The sequence below is a fragment of the Lathyrus oleraceus genome, chromosome 3 (assembly GCF_024323335.1).
Source record: "Lathyrus oleraceus cultivar Zhongwan6 chromosome 3, CAAS_Psat_ZW6_1.0, whole genome shotgun sequence".
Lineage (NCBI taxonomy): Eukaryota > Viridiplantae > Streptophyta > Magnoliopsida > Fabales > Fabaceae > Lathyrus > Lathyrus oleraceus.
The window spans coordinates 512,630,269-512,642,985 of NC_066581.1; the positions used below are offsets into that span (position 1 = coordinate 512,630,269).

The 12,717-nt window shown below is 32.3% G+C and overlaps 1 long non-coding RNA gene across 5 annotated transcripts; it reads left to right on the forward strand.

Annotated features, from left to right (window-relative positions):
- Positions 1-1,485: 1,485 nt before the first annotated feature.
- Positions 1,486-12,619, forward strand: LOC127128521 (uncharacterized). 5 transcript variants are annotated; one of them, XR_007805943.1, is made up of 5 exons: positions 1,486-2,293; positions 4,750-4,802; positions 4,997-5,014; positions 10,746-11,354; positions 11,551-11,798. It is a non-coding gene; the product is annotated as an uncharacterized LOC127128521 (long non-coding RNA). The 5 variants fall into 5 exon arrangements; XR_007805939.1 differs by lacking the exon at positions 1,486-2,293 and adding an exon at positions 3,630-3,702 and having other exon boundaries at positions 4,524-4,802; XR_007805942.1 differs by lacking the exons at positions 1,486-2,293; positions 10,746-11,354 and adding an exon at positions 3,630-3,702 and having other exon boundaries at positions 4,524-4,802; positions 4,997-5,623.
- The last annotated feature ends 98 nt before the right edge of the window (positions 12,620-12,717 follow it).

The following is a 12,717-nucleotide window of genomic DNA, read 5'->3' on the forward strand; positions in this document are numbered from 1 at the left end:
ATTTTCTTTTTTATATTATACTGGTAAGAGTTGTATTTTGTTTTGATTTCACTGTTTCTTTTGGTCATGTTTAATAGTGAGAGCCAACCGTTGAGGTTACAAATGAAGGTGTTAATGTTGCAGGGCATACAATTGGTACATCTTTGGTGGTCATGTTCAAACTTAGGAAGGTTCTCAACCCCAAGAGTGTGATCAAACCAACATCACTAGCTAAAGATTATTTTGAGAATAACATCTATCGAAGAAATTTCAGACGAAAGACCTTGGTAAACTCCTATATTTTTTGGGCATTGAGGTAGTCCAATCTAAAGATGATATGGTAATTTTTTCGGGGAAATATGCTATTGAGACTTTTGAAGAAACAAGTTTGTAGATAATGCATTCATAGAAAGTAAATCACTTTAACTTGTTGGTATCGTCTAAAGGTAACTTGAAATACTATGTTTGGTTTGGTAGGACTTTCTAACTGTATGTTTTTCTTTTTCCTTTTTCAAAGACTTCCCATAAAGGTCAATGTCACTCTTTTATGCTTATAACATCATGTGTTGTTATAATTTCGTCTTTTTGTTTACTCTAAAATGTTACTCTTTTTATCTCCCATGATTATTTTGAAGTGATAACTAACTTGTTCGTCGGAGTGTTTGTAGGAAGATATGTACGCTCTTGTCATGAACAGATCAAAATGAGTCTTGAGGTCATTACAGATAATTTTCTTCTATTGCTTCTTTTTATTTGATTTTTACAATAAATGCAAAGTGATTGTTTTGTTAACAGTAGTAAATACTGCACAAATCCATAACAAATATTGAACAGTTTCTCGCATTTTCTTTTTTATATTATACTGGTAATAGTTGTATTGTGTTTTGATTTCATTGTTTCTTTTGGTCATATTTGATAGGGAGAGTCAGCCGTTGAGGTTACAAATGAAGGTGTTGATGCTTCAGGGCATAAAATTGGTACATCTCTGGAGGTCGTGTTCAAACATAGGAAGGTTCTAAATCCCAAGAGTGTGATCAAACCTAAATCATTAGCTAAAGATTATTTTGAAAATAACATCTATTGAATAAATTTATGACGAAAGATCTTGGTGAACTCTTATATTTTTTGGGTATTGAGGTAGTTCAATTTAAAAATGATATGGTAATTTCTATGGTGAAATATGCTATGGATACTTTTAAAGAAATAAGTTTGTAGATAATGCATTCATAGAAAGTAAGTCACTTTAACTTGTTGGTATCATCCAGAGGTAACTAGAAATACTATGTTTGGTTTGGTAGGACTTTCTAACTGTATGTTGTTCTTTTTCCTTTTTCAAAGACTTACCATAAAGGTCAATGTCACTCTTTTATGCTTATAACATGATGTGTTGTTATAATTTCGTCTTTTTGTTTATTCTAAAATGGTACACTTTTTATTTCCCAATCTTATTTTGAAGTGATAACTAACTTGTTCTTCTGAGTGTTTCTTGGAAGGTATGTACGCTCTTGTAATGAATAGATCAAAATGAGTCTTGAGGTCATTACAGGTAATGTTCTTCTATTGCTTCTTTTCATTTGGTTTTTACAATAAATGCAAAGTGATTGTTTTGTTACAAGTAGTAAACACTGCACAAATCCATAACAAATATTGAGTAGTTTCTCGCTTTTTCTTTTTTATATTATACTGGTAAGGGTTGTATTATGTTTTGATTTCACTGTTTCTTTTGGTCATATTTGAAAGGGAGAGTTAGCCGTTGAGGTTACAAATGAAGGTGTTGATGCTGCATAACATACAATTGGTACATCTTTGGAGGTCGTGTTCAAAATTAGGAAAGTTCTCAACCCCAAGAGTGTGATCAAACCAACATCACTAGCTAAAGATTATTTTGAGAGTAACATCTATCGAATAAATTTCAGACGAAAGACCTTGGTAAACTCCTATATTTTTTGGGTATTGAGGTAGTCCAATTTAAAGATGATATGGTAATTTCTATGGGGAAATATGCTATGGCTACTTTTGAAGAAACAAGTTTGTAGATAATGCATTCATAGAAAGTAAGTCACTTTAACTTGTTGGTATGATCCACAGATAACTAGAAATACTATGTTTGGTTTGGTAGGACTTTCTAACTGTATGTTGTTCTTTTTCCTTTTTCAAAGACTTCCCATAAAGGTCAAGGTCACTTTTTTATGCTTATAACATCATGTGTTGTTATAATTTCGTCTTTTTGTTTACTCTAAAATGTTACTCTTTTTATTTCCCAAGATTATTTGGAAGTGATAACTAACTTGTTCGTCGGAGTGTTTGTAGGAAGGTATGTACGCTCTTGTCATGAATAGATCAAAATGAGTCTTGAGGTCATTACAGGTAATGTTCTTCTTTGCTTCTTTTCATTTGGATTTTACAATAAATGCAAAGTGATTGTTTTGTTACAAGTAGTAAACACTGCACAAATCCATAACAAATATTGAGTAGTTTCTCGCATTTTCTTTTTTATATTATACATGAATGAATTGTATTGTGTTTTGATTTCACTGTTTCTTTTGGTCATATTTGATAGGGAGAGCCAGCCGTTGAGGTTAGAAATGAAGGCGTTGATGCTGCAGGGCATACAATTGGTACATCTTTGGAGGTCGTGTTCAAACTTAGGAAGGTTCTCAACCCCAAGAGTGTGATCAAACCAACATCATTAGCTAAAGATTATTTTGAGAATAACATCTATTAAATAAATTTATGACGAAAGATCTTGGTAAACTCTTATATTTTTTGGGTATTGAGGTAGTTCAATTTAAAGATGATATGGTATTTTCTATGGGGAAATATGCTATGGCTACTTTTGAAAAAACAATTTTGTAGATAATGCATTCATAGAAAGTAAGTCACTTTAACTTGTTGGTATCCTCCAGAGGTAACTAGAAATACTATGTTTGGTTTGGTAGGACTTTCTAACTGTATGTTGTCCTTTTTCTTTTTTCAAACACTTCACATAAAGGTCAATGTTACTCTTTTATGCTTATAACATCATGTGTTTTTATAATTTCGTCTTTTTGTTTACTCTAAAATGTTACTCTTTTTATTTCCGAAGATTATTTGGAAGTGATAACTAACTTGTTCGTCGGAGTGTTTGTAGGAAGGTATGTACGCTCTTGTCATGAATAGATCAAAATGAGTCTTGAGGTCATTACAGGTAATGTTCTTCTATTGCTTCTTTTCATTTGGTTTTTACAATAACTGCAAAGTGATTATTTTGATACAAGTAGTAAACACTGCAAAAATCCATAACAAATATTGAGTAGTTTCTCGCTTTTTCTTTTTTATATTATACTGGTAAGGGTTGTATTGTGTTTTGATTTCACTGTTTCTTTTGGTCATATTTGAAAGGGAGAGCCAGCCGTTGAGGTTACAAATGAAGGTGTTAATGCTGTAGGGCATACAATTGGTACATCTTTGGAGGTCGTGTTCAAAGTAAGGAATGTTCTCAACCCCAAGAGTGTGACCAAACCAACAGCTAAAGATTATTTTGAGAATAACATCTATCGATTAAATTTCAGACGAAAGACCTTGGTAAGTTCCTATATTTTTTGGGTATTGAGGTAGTCCAATCTAAAGATGATATGGTAATTTCTTCAGGGAAATATGTTATTGAATCTTTTGAAGAAACAAGTTTGTAGATAATGCATTCATAGAAAGTAAGTCACTTGAACTTGTTGGTATCATCCAAAGGTAACTAGAAATACTATGTTTGGTTTGGTAGGACTTTCTAACTGTATGTTGTTCTTTTTCCTTTTAAAAAGACTTACCATAAAGGTCAATGTCACTCTTTTATACTTATAACATCATGTGTTTTTATAATTTCGTCTTTTTGTTTATTCTAAAATGTTACACTTTTTATTTCCCAAGATTATTTTGAAGTGAAAACTAACTTGTTCGTCGGAGTGTTTCTAGGAAGGTATGTACGCTCTTGTCATGAATAGATCAAAATGAGTCTTGAGGTCATTACATGTAATGTTCTTCCATTGCTACTTTTCATTTGGTTTTTACAATAAATGCAAAGTGATTGTTTTGTTACAAGTAGTAAATACTGCACAAATCCATAACAAATATTGAGCAATTTCTCGCATTTTCTCTTTTATATTATACTTGTAAGGGTTGTATTGTGATTTGATTTCACTTTTTCTTTTGGTCATATTTGAAAGGGAGAGCCAGCCGTTGAGGTTTCAAATGAAGGTGTTGATGCTGCAGGGCATACAATTGGTACATCTTTGGAGGTCGTGTTCAAACTTAGGAAGGTTCTCAACCCCAAGAGTGTGATCAAACCAACATCACCCGCTAAAGATTATTTTGAGAATAACATCTATCTAATAAATTTCAGACGAAAGACCTTGGTAAACTCCTATATTTTTTGGGTATTGAGGTAGTCCAATCTAAAGATGACATGGTAATTTTTTCGAGGAAATATGCTATGGATACTTTTGAAGAAACAAGTTTGTAGATAATGCATACATAGAAAGTAAGTCAGTTTAACTTGTTGGTATCATCCAAAGGTAAGTAGAAATACTATGTTTGGTTTGGTAGGACTTTCTAACTGTATGTTGTTCTTTTTCCTTTTTTAAAGACTTCCCATAAAGGTCAATGTCACACTTTTATGCTTATAACATAATTTGTTGTTATACTTTCGTCTTTTTGTTTACTCTAAAATGTTACCGTTTTTAGTTCCTAAGATTATTTGGAAGTGATAACTAACTTGTTCGTCGGAGTGTTTGTAGGAAGGTATGTACGCTTTTGTCATGAATAGATCAAAATGAGTCTTGAGGTTATTACAGGTAATCTTCTTCTATTGCTTCTTTTCATTTGGTTTTTACAATAAATGCAAAGTGATTGTTTTATTACAAGTAGTAAACACTGCACAAATCCATAACAAATATTGAGTAGTTTCTCGCATTTTCTTTTTTATATTATACTTGTATGGGTTGTATTGTGTTTTGATTTCACTATTTCTTTTGGTCATATTTGATAGGGAGAGCAGACCGTTTAGGTTACAAATGAAGGTGTTGATGCTGCATAGCATACAATTGGTACATCTTTGGAGGTCGTGTTCAAACTTAGGAAGGTTCTCAACCCCAAGAGTGTGATCAAACCAACATCACTAGCTAAAGATTATTTTGAGAATAACACCTATCGAATAAATTTCAGACGAAAGACCTTGGTAAACTCTTATATTTTTTGGGTATTGAGGTAATCCAATTTAAAGATGATATGGTAATTTTTATGGGGAAATATGCTATGGCTACTTTTGAAGAAACAAGTTTGTAGATAATGCATTCATAGAAAGTAAGTCACTTTAACTTGTTGGTATGATCCACAGATAACTAGAAATACTATGTTTGGTTTGGTTGGACTTTCTAACTGTATGTTGTTCTTTTTCCTTTTTCAAAGACTTCCCATAAAGGTCAATGTCACTTTTTTATGCTTATAACATCATGTGTTGTTATAATTTCGTCTTTTTGTTTACTCTAAAATGTTACTCTTTTTATTTCCCAAGATTATTTGGAAGTGATAACTAACTTGTTCGTCGGAGTGTTTGTAGGAAGGTATGTACGCTCTTGTCATGAATAGATCAAAATGAGTCTTGAGGTCATTACAGGTAATGTTCTTCTATTGCTTCTTTTCATTTGGTTTTTACAATAAATGCAAAGTGATTGCTTTGTTACAAGTAGTACACACTGCACAAATCATAAACAAATATTAAGTAGTTTCTCGCATTTTCTTTTTTCTATTATACATGTATGAGTTGTATTGTGTTTTGTTTTCACTGTTTCTTTTGGTCATATTTGATAGGGAGAGCCAGCCGTTGAGGTTAGAAATGAAGGTGTTGATGCTGCAGGGCATACAATTGGTACATCTTTGGAGGTCGTGTTCAAACTTAGGAAGGTTCTCAACCCCAAGAGTGTGATCAAACCAACATCATTAGCTAAAGATTATTTTGAGAATAACATCTATTAAATAAATTTATGACGAAAGATCTTGGTAAACTCTTATATTTTTTGGGTATTGAGGTAGTTAAATTTAAAGATGATATGGTATTTTCTATGGGGAAATATGCTATGGCTACTTTTGAAGAAACAAGTTTGTAGATAATGCATTCATAGAAAGTAAGTCACTTTAACTTGTTGGTATCATCCAGAGGTAACTAGAAATACTATGTTTGGTTTGGTAGGACTTTCTAACTGTATGTTGTTCTTTTTCTTTTTTCAAACACTTCCCATAAAGGTCAATGTCACTCTTTTATGCTTATAACATCATGTGTTTTTATAATTTCGTCTTTTTGTTTACTCTAAAATGTTACTCTTTTTATTTCCCAAGATTATTTAGAAGTGATAACTAACTTGTTCGTCGGAGTGTTTGTAGGAAGGTATGTACGCTCTTGTCATGAATAGATCAAAATGAGTCTTGAGGTCATTACAGGTAATGTTCTTCTATTGCTTCTTTTCATTTGGTTTTTACAATAAATGCAAAGTGATTATTTTGTTACAAGTAGTAAACACTGCAAAAATCCATAACAAATATTGAGTAGTTTCTCGCTTTTTCTTTTTTATATTATACTGGTAAGGGTTGTATTGTGTTTTGATTTCACTGTTTCTTTTGGTCATATTTGAAAGGGAGAGCCAACCGTTGAGGTTACAAATGAAGGTGTTAATGCTGCAGGGCATACAATTGGTACATCTTTGGAGGTCGTGTTCAAACTTAGGAAAGTTCTCAACCCCAAGAGTGTGATCAAACCAACAGCTAAAGATTATTTTGAGAATAACATCTATCGAATAAATTTCAGACGAAATACCTTGGTAAACTCATATATTATTTGGGTATGGAGGTAGTACAATCTAAAGACGATATGGTAATTTCTTCAGGGAAATATGCTATAGATACTTTTGAAGAAACAAGTTTTGTAGATAATGCATTCATAGAAAGTAAGTCACTTGAACTTGTTGGTATCATCCAAAGGTAACTAGAAATACTATGTTTGGTTTGGAAGGACTTTCTAACTGTATGTTGTTCTTTTTCCTTTTTCAAAGACTTACCATAAAGGTCAATGTCACTCTTTTATACTTATAACATCATGTGTTTTTATAATTTCGTCTTTTTGTTTATTCTAAAATGTTACACTTTTTATTTCCCAAGATTATTTTGAAGTGAAAACTAACTTGTTCGTCGGAGTGTTTCTAGGAAGGTATGTACGCTCTTGTCATGAATAGATCAAAATGAGTCTTGAGGTCATTACAGGTAATGTTCTTCCATTGCTACTTTTCATTTGTTTTTTACAATAAATGCAAAGGGATTGTTTTGTTACAAGTAGTAAATACTGCACAAATCCATAACTAATATTGAGCGGTTTCTCGCATTTTCTCTTTTATATTATACTTGTAAGGGTTGTATTGTGATTTGATTTCACTTTTTCTTTTGGTCATATTTGATAGGGAAAGCCAGCCATTGAGGTTTCAAATGAAGGTGTTGATGCTGCAGGGCATACAATTGGTACATCTTTGGAGGTCGTGTTCAAACTTAGGAAGGTTCTCAACCCCAAGAGTGTGATCAAACCAACATCACCCGCTAAAGATTATTTTGAGAATAACATCTATCTAATAAATTTCAGACGAAAGACCTTGGTAAACTCCTATATTTTTTGGGTATTGAGGTAGTCCAATCTAAAGATGACATGGTAATTTTTCCGAGGAAATATGCTATGGATACTTTTGAAGAAACAAGTTTGTAGATAATGCATACATAGAAAGTAAGTCAGTTTAACTTGTTGGTATCATCCAAAGGTAAGTAGAAATACTATGTTTGGTTTGGTAGGACTTTCTAACTGTATGTTGTTCTTTTTCCTTTTTTAAAGACTACCCATAAAGGTCAATGTCACACTTTTATGCTTATAACATCATTTGTTGTTATAATTTCGTCTTTTTGTTTACTCTAAAATGTTACTCTTTTTATTTCCCAAGATTATTTGGAAGTGATAACTAACTTGTTCGTCGGAGTGTTTGTAGGAAGGTATGTACGCTCTTGTCATGAATAGATCAAAATGAGTCTTGAGGTCATTACAGGTAATGTTCTTCTATTGCTTCTTTTCATTTGGTTTTTACAATAAATGAAAAGTGATTGTTTTGTTACAAATAGTAAACACTGCACAAATCCATAACAAATATTGAGTAGTTTCTCGCATTTTCTTTTTTATATTATACTGGTATGGGTTGTATTGTGTTTTGATTTCACTATTTCTTTTGGTCATATTTGATAGGGAGAGCAGACCGTTTAGTTTACAAATGAAGGTGTTGATGCTGCATGGCATACAATTGGTACATCTTTGGAGGTTGTGTTCAAACTTAGGAAGGTTCTCAACCCCAAGAGTGTGATCAAACCAACATTACTAGCTAAAGATTATTTTGAGAATAACACCTATCGAATCAATTTCAGACGAAAGACCTTGGTAAACTCTTATTTTTTTTGGGTATTGAGGTAGTCTAATTTAAAGATGATATGGTTATTTCTATGGGAAAATATGCTATGGCTACTTTTGAAGAAACAAGTTTGTAGATAATGCATACATAGAAAGTAAGTCACTTTAACTTGTTGGTATCATCCAGAGGTAACTAGAAATACTATGTTTGGTTTGGTTGGACTTTCTAACTGTATGTTGTTCTTTTTCCTTTTTCAAAGACTTCCCATAAAAGTCAATGTCACTCTTTTATGCTTGTAACATCATGTGTTGTTATAATTTCGTCTTTTTGTTTACTCTAAAATGTTACTCTTTTTATTTCCCAAGATTATTTGGAAGTGATAACTAACTTGTTCGTCGGAGTATTTGTAGGAAGGTATGTACGCTCTTGTCATGAATAGATCAAAATGAGTCTTGAGGTCATTACAGGTAATGTTCTTCTATTGCTCCTTTTATTTGGTTTTTACAATAAATGCAAAGTGATTGTTTTGTTACAAGTAATAAACACTGCAAAAATCCATAACAAATATTGAGTAGTTTCTCGCATTTTCTTTTTTATATTATACATGTATGAGTTGTATTGTGTTTTGTTTTCACTGTTTCTTTTGGTCATATTTGATAGGGAGAGCCAGCCGTTGAGGTTAGAAATGAAGGTGTTGATGCTGCAGGGCATACAATTGGTACATCTTTGGAGGTCGTGTTCAAACTTAGGAAAGTTCTTAACCCCAAGAGTGTGACCAAACCAACAGCTAAATATTATTTTGAGAATAACATCTATCGAATAAATTTCAGACGAAAGACCTTGGTAAACTCCTATATTTTTTGGGTATTGAGGTAGTCCAATCTAAAGATGATATGGTAATTTCTTCAGGGAAATATGCTATTGATACTTTTGAAGAAACAAGTTTGTAGATAATGCATTCATAGAAAGTAAGTCACTTGAACTTGTTGGTATCATCCAAAGGTAACTAGAAATACTATGTTTGGTTTGGTAGGACTTTCTAACTGTATGTTGTTCTTTTTCCTTTTTCAAAGACTTACCATAAAGGTCAATGTCACTCTTTTATACTTATAACATCATGTGTTGTTATAATTTCGTCTTTTTGTTTATTCTAAAATGTTACACTTTTTATTTCCCAAGATTATTTTGAAGTGAAAACTAACTTGTTCGTCAGAGTGTTTCTAGGAAGGTATGTACGCTCTTGTCATGAATAGATCAAAATGAGTCTTGAGGTCATTACAGGTAATGTTCTTCCATTGCTACTTTTCATTTGGTTTTTACAATAAATGCAAAGTGATTGTTTTGTTACAAGTAGTAAATACTGCACAAATCCATAACAAATATTGAGCGGTTTCTCGCATTTTCTCTTTTATATTATACTTGTAAGGGTTGTATTGTGATTTGATTTCACTTTTTCTTTTGGTCATATTTGATAGGGAGAGCCAGCCGTTGAGGTTTCAAATGAAGGTGTTGATGCTGCAGGGCATACAATTGGTACATCTTTGGAGGTCGTGTTCAAACTTAGGAAGGTTCTCAACCCCAAGAGTGTGATCAAACCAACATCACTCGCTAAAGATTATTTTGAGAATAACATCTATCTAATAAATTTCAGACGAAAGACCTTGGTAAACTCCTATATTTTGGGTATTGAGGTAGTCCAATCTAAAGATGACATGGTAATTTTTCCGAGGAAATATGCTATGGATACTTTTGAAGAAACAAGTTTGTAGATAATGCATACATAGAAAGTAAGTCAGTTTAACTTGTTGGTATCATCCAAAGGTAAGTAGAAATACTATGTTTGGTTTGGTAGGACTTTCTAACTGTATGTTGTTCTTTTTCCTTTTTTAAAGACTTCCCATAAAGGTCAATGTCACACTTTTATGCTTATAACATCATTTGTTGTTATAATTTCGTCTTTTTGTTTACTCTAAAATGTTACTCTTTTTATTTCCCAAGATTATTTGGAAGTGATAACTAACTTGTTCGTCGGAGTGTTTGTAGGAAGGTATGTACGCTTTTGTCATGAATAGATCAAAATGAGTCTTGAGGTTATTACAGGTAATGTTCTTCTATTGCTTCTTTTCATTTGGTTTTTACAATAAATGCAAAGTGATTGTTTTGTTACAAGTAGTAAACACTGCACAAATCCATAACAAATATTGAGTAGTTTCTCGCATTTTCTTTTTTATATATACTGGTATGGGTTGTATTGTGTTTTGATTTCACTATTTCTTTTGGTCATATTTGATAGGGAGAGCAGACGTTTAGGTTACAAATGAAGGTGTTGATGCTGCATGGCATACAATTGGTACATCTTTGGAGGTCGTGTTCAAACTTAGGAAGGTTCTCAACCCCAAGAGTGTGATCAAACCAACATCACTAGCTAAAGATTATTTTGAGAATAACACCTATCGAATAAATTTCAGACGAAAGACCTTGGTAAACTCTTATATTTTTTGGGTATTGAGGTAGTCCAATTTAAAGATGATATGGTAATTTCTATGGGGAAATATGCTATGGCTACTTTTGAAGAAACAAGTTTGTAGATAATGCATTCATAGAAAGTAAGTCACTTTAACTTGTTGGTATGATCCATAGATAACTAGAAATACTATGTTTGGTTTGGTTGGACTTTCTAACTGTATTTTGTTCTTTTTCCTTTTTCAAAGACTTCCCATAAAGGTCAATGTCAAATTTTTATGCTTATAACATCATGTGTTGTTATAATTTCGTCTTTTTGTTTACTCTAAAATGTTACTCTTTTTATTTCCCAAGATTATTTGGAAGTGATAACTAACTTGTTCGTCGGAGTGTTTGTAGGAAGGTATGTACGCTCTTGTCATGAATAGATCAAAATGAGTCTTGAGGTCATTACAGGTAATGTTCTTCTATTGCTTCTTTTCATTTGGTTTTTACAATAAATGCAAAGTGATTGTTTTGTTACAAGTAGTAAACACTGCACAAATCCATAACAAATATTGAGTAGTTTCTCGCATTTTCTTTTTTATATTATACATGTATGGGTTGTATTGTGTTTTGTTTTCACAGTTTTTTTTTTGGTCATATTTGATAGGGAGAGCCAGCCGTTGAGGTTAGAAATGAAGGTGTTGATGCTGCAGGGCATACAATTGGTACATCTTTGGAGGTCGTGTTCAAACTTAGGAAGGTTCTCAACCCCAAGAGTGTGATCAAACCAACATCACTCGCTAAAGATTATTTTGAGAATAACATCTATCTAATAAATTTCAGACGAAAGACCTTGGTAAACTCCTATATTTTTTGGGTATTGAGGTAGTCCAATCTAAAGATGATATGGTAATTTTTCCGGGAAATATGCTATGGATACTTTTGAAGAAACAAGTTTGTAGATAATGCATTCATAGAAAATAAGTCACTTTAACTTGTTGGTATCATCCAAAGGTAACTAGAAATACTATGTTTGGTTTGGTAGGACTTTCTAACTGTATGTTGTTCTTTTTCCTTTTTCAAAGACTTCCCATAAAGGTCAATGTCACTCTTTTATGCTTATAACATCATGTGTTTTTATAATTTCGTCTTTTTGTTTACTCTAAAATGTTACTCTTTTTATTTCCCAAGATTATTTAGAAGTGATAACTAACTTGTTCGTCGGAGTGTTTGTAGGAAGGTATGTACGCTCTTGTCATGAATAGATCAAAATGAGTCTTGAGGTCATTACAGGTAATGTTCTTCTATTGCTTCTTTTCATTTGGTTTTTACAATAAATGCAAAGTGATTGTTTTGTTACAAGTAGTAAACACTGCATAAATCATAAACAAATATTAAGTAGTTTCTCGCATTTTCTTTTTTATATTATACATGTATGGGTTGTATTGTGTTTTGTTTTCACTGTTTCTTTTGGTCATATTTGATAGGGAGAGCCAGCCGTTGAGGTTACAAATGAAGGTGTTGATGCTGCAGGGCATACAATTGGTACATCTTTGGAGGTCGTGTTCAAACTTAGGAAGGTTCTCAACCCCAAGAGTGTGATCAAACCAACAACTAGCTAAAGATTATTTTGAGAATAACATCTATCGAATAAATTTCAGACGAAAGACCTTGGTAAACTCCTATATTTTTTGGGTATTGAGGTAGTTCAATTTAAAGATGATATGGTAATTTCTATGGGAAATATGCTATGGATACTTTTGAAGAAACAAGTTTGTAGATAATGCATTCATAGAAAGTAAGTCACTTTAACTTGTTGGTATCATCCAAAGGT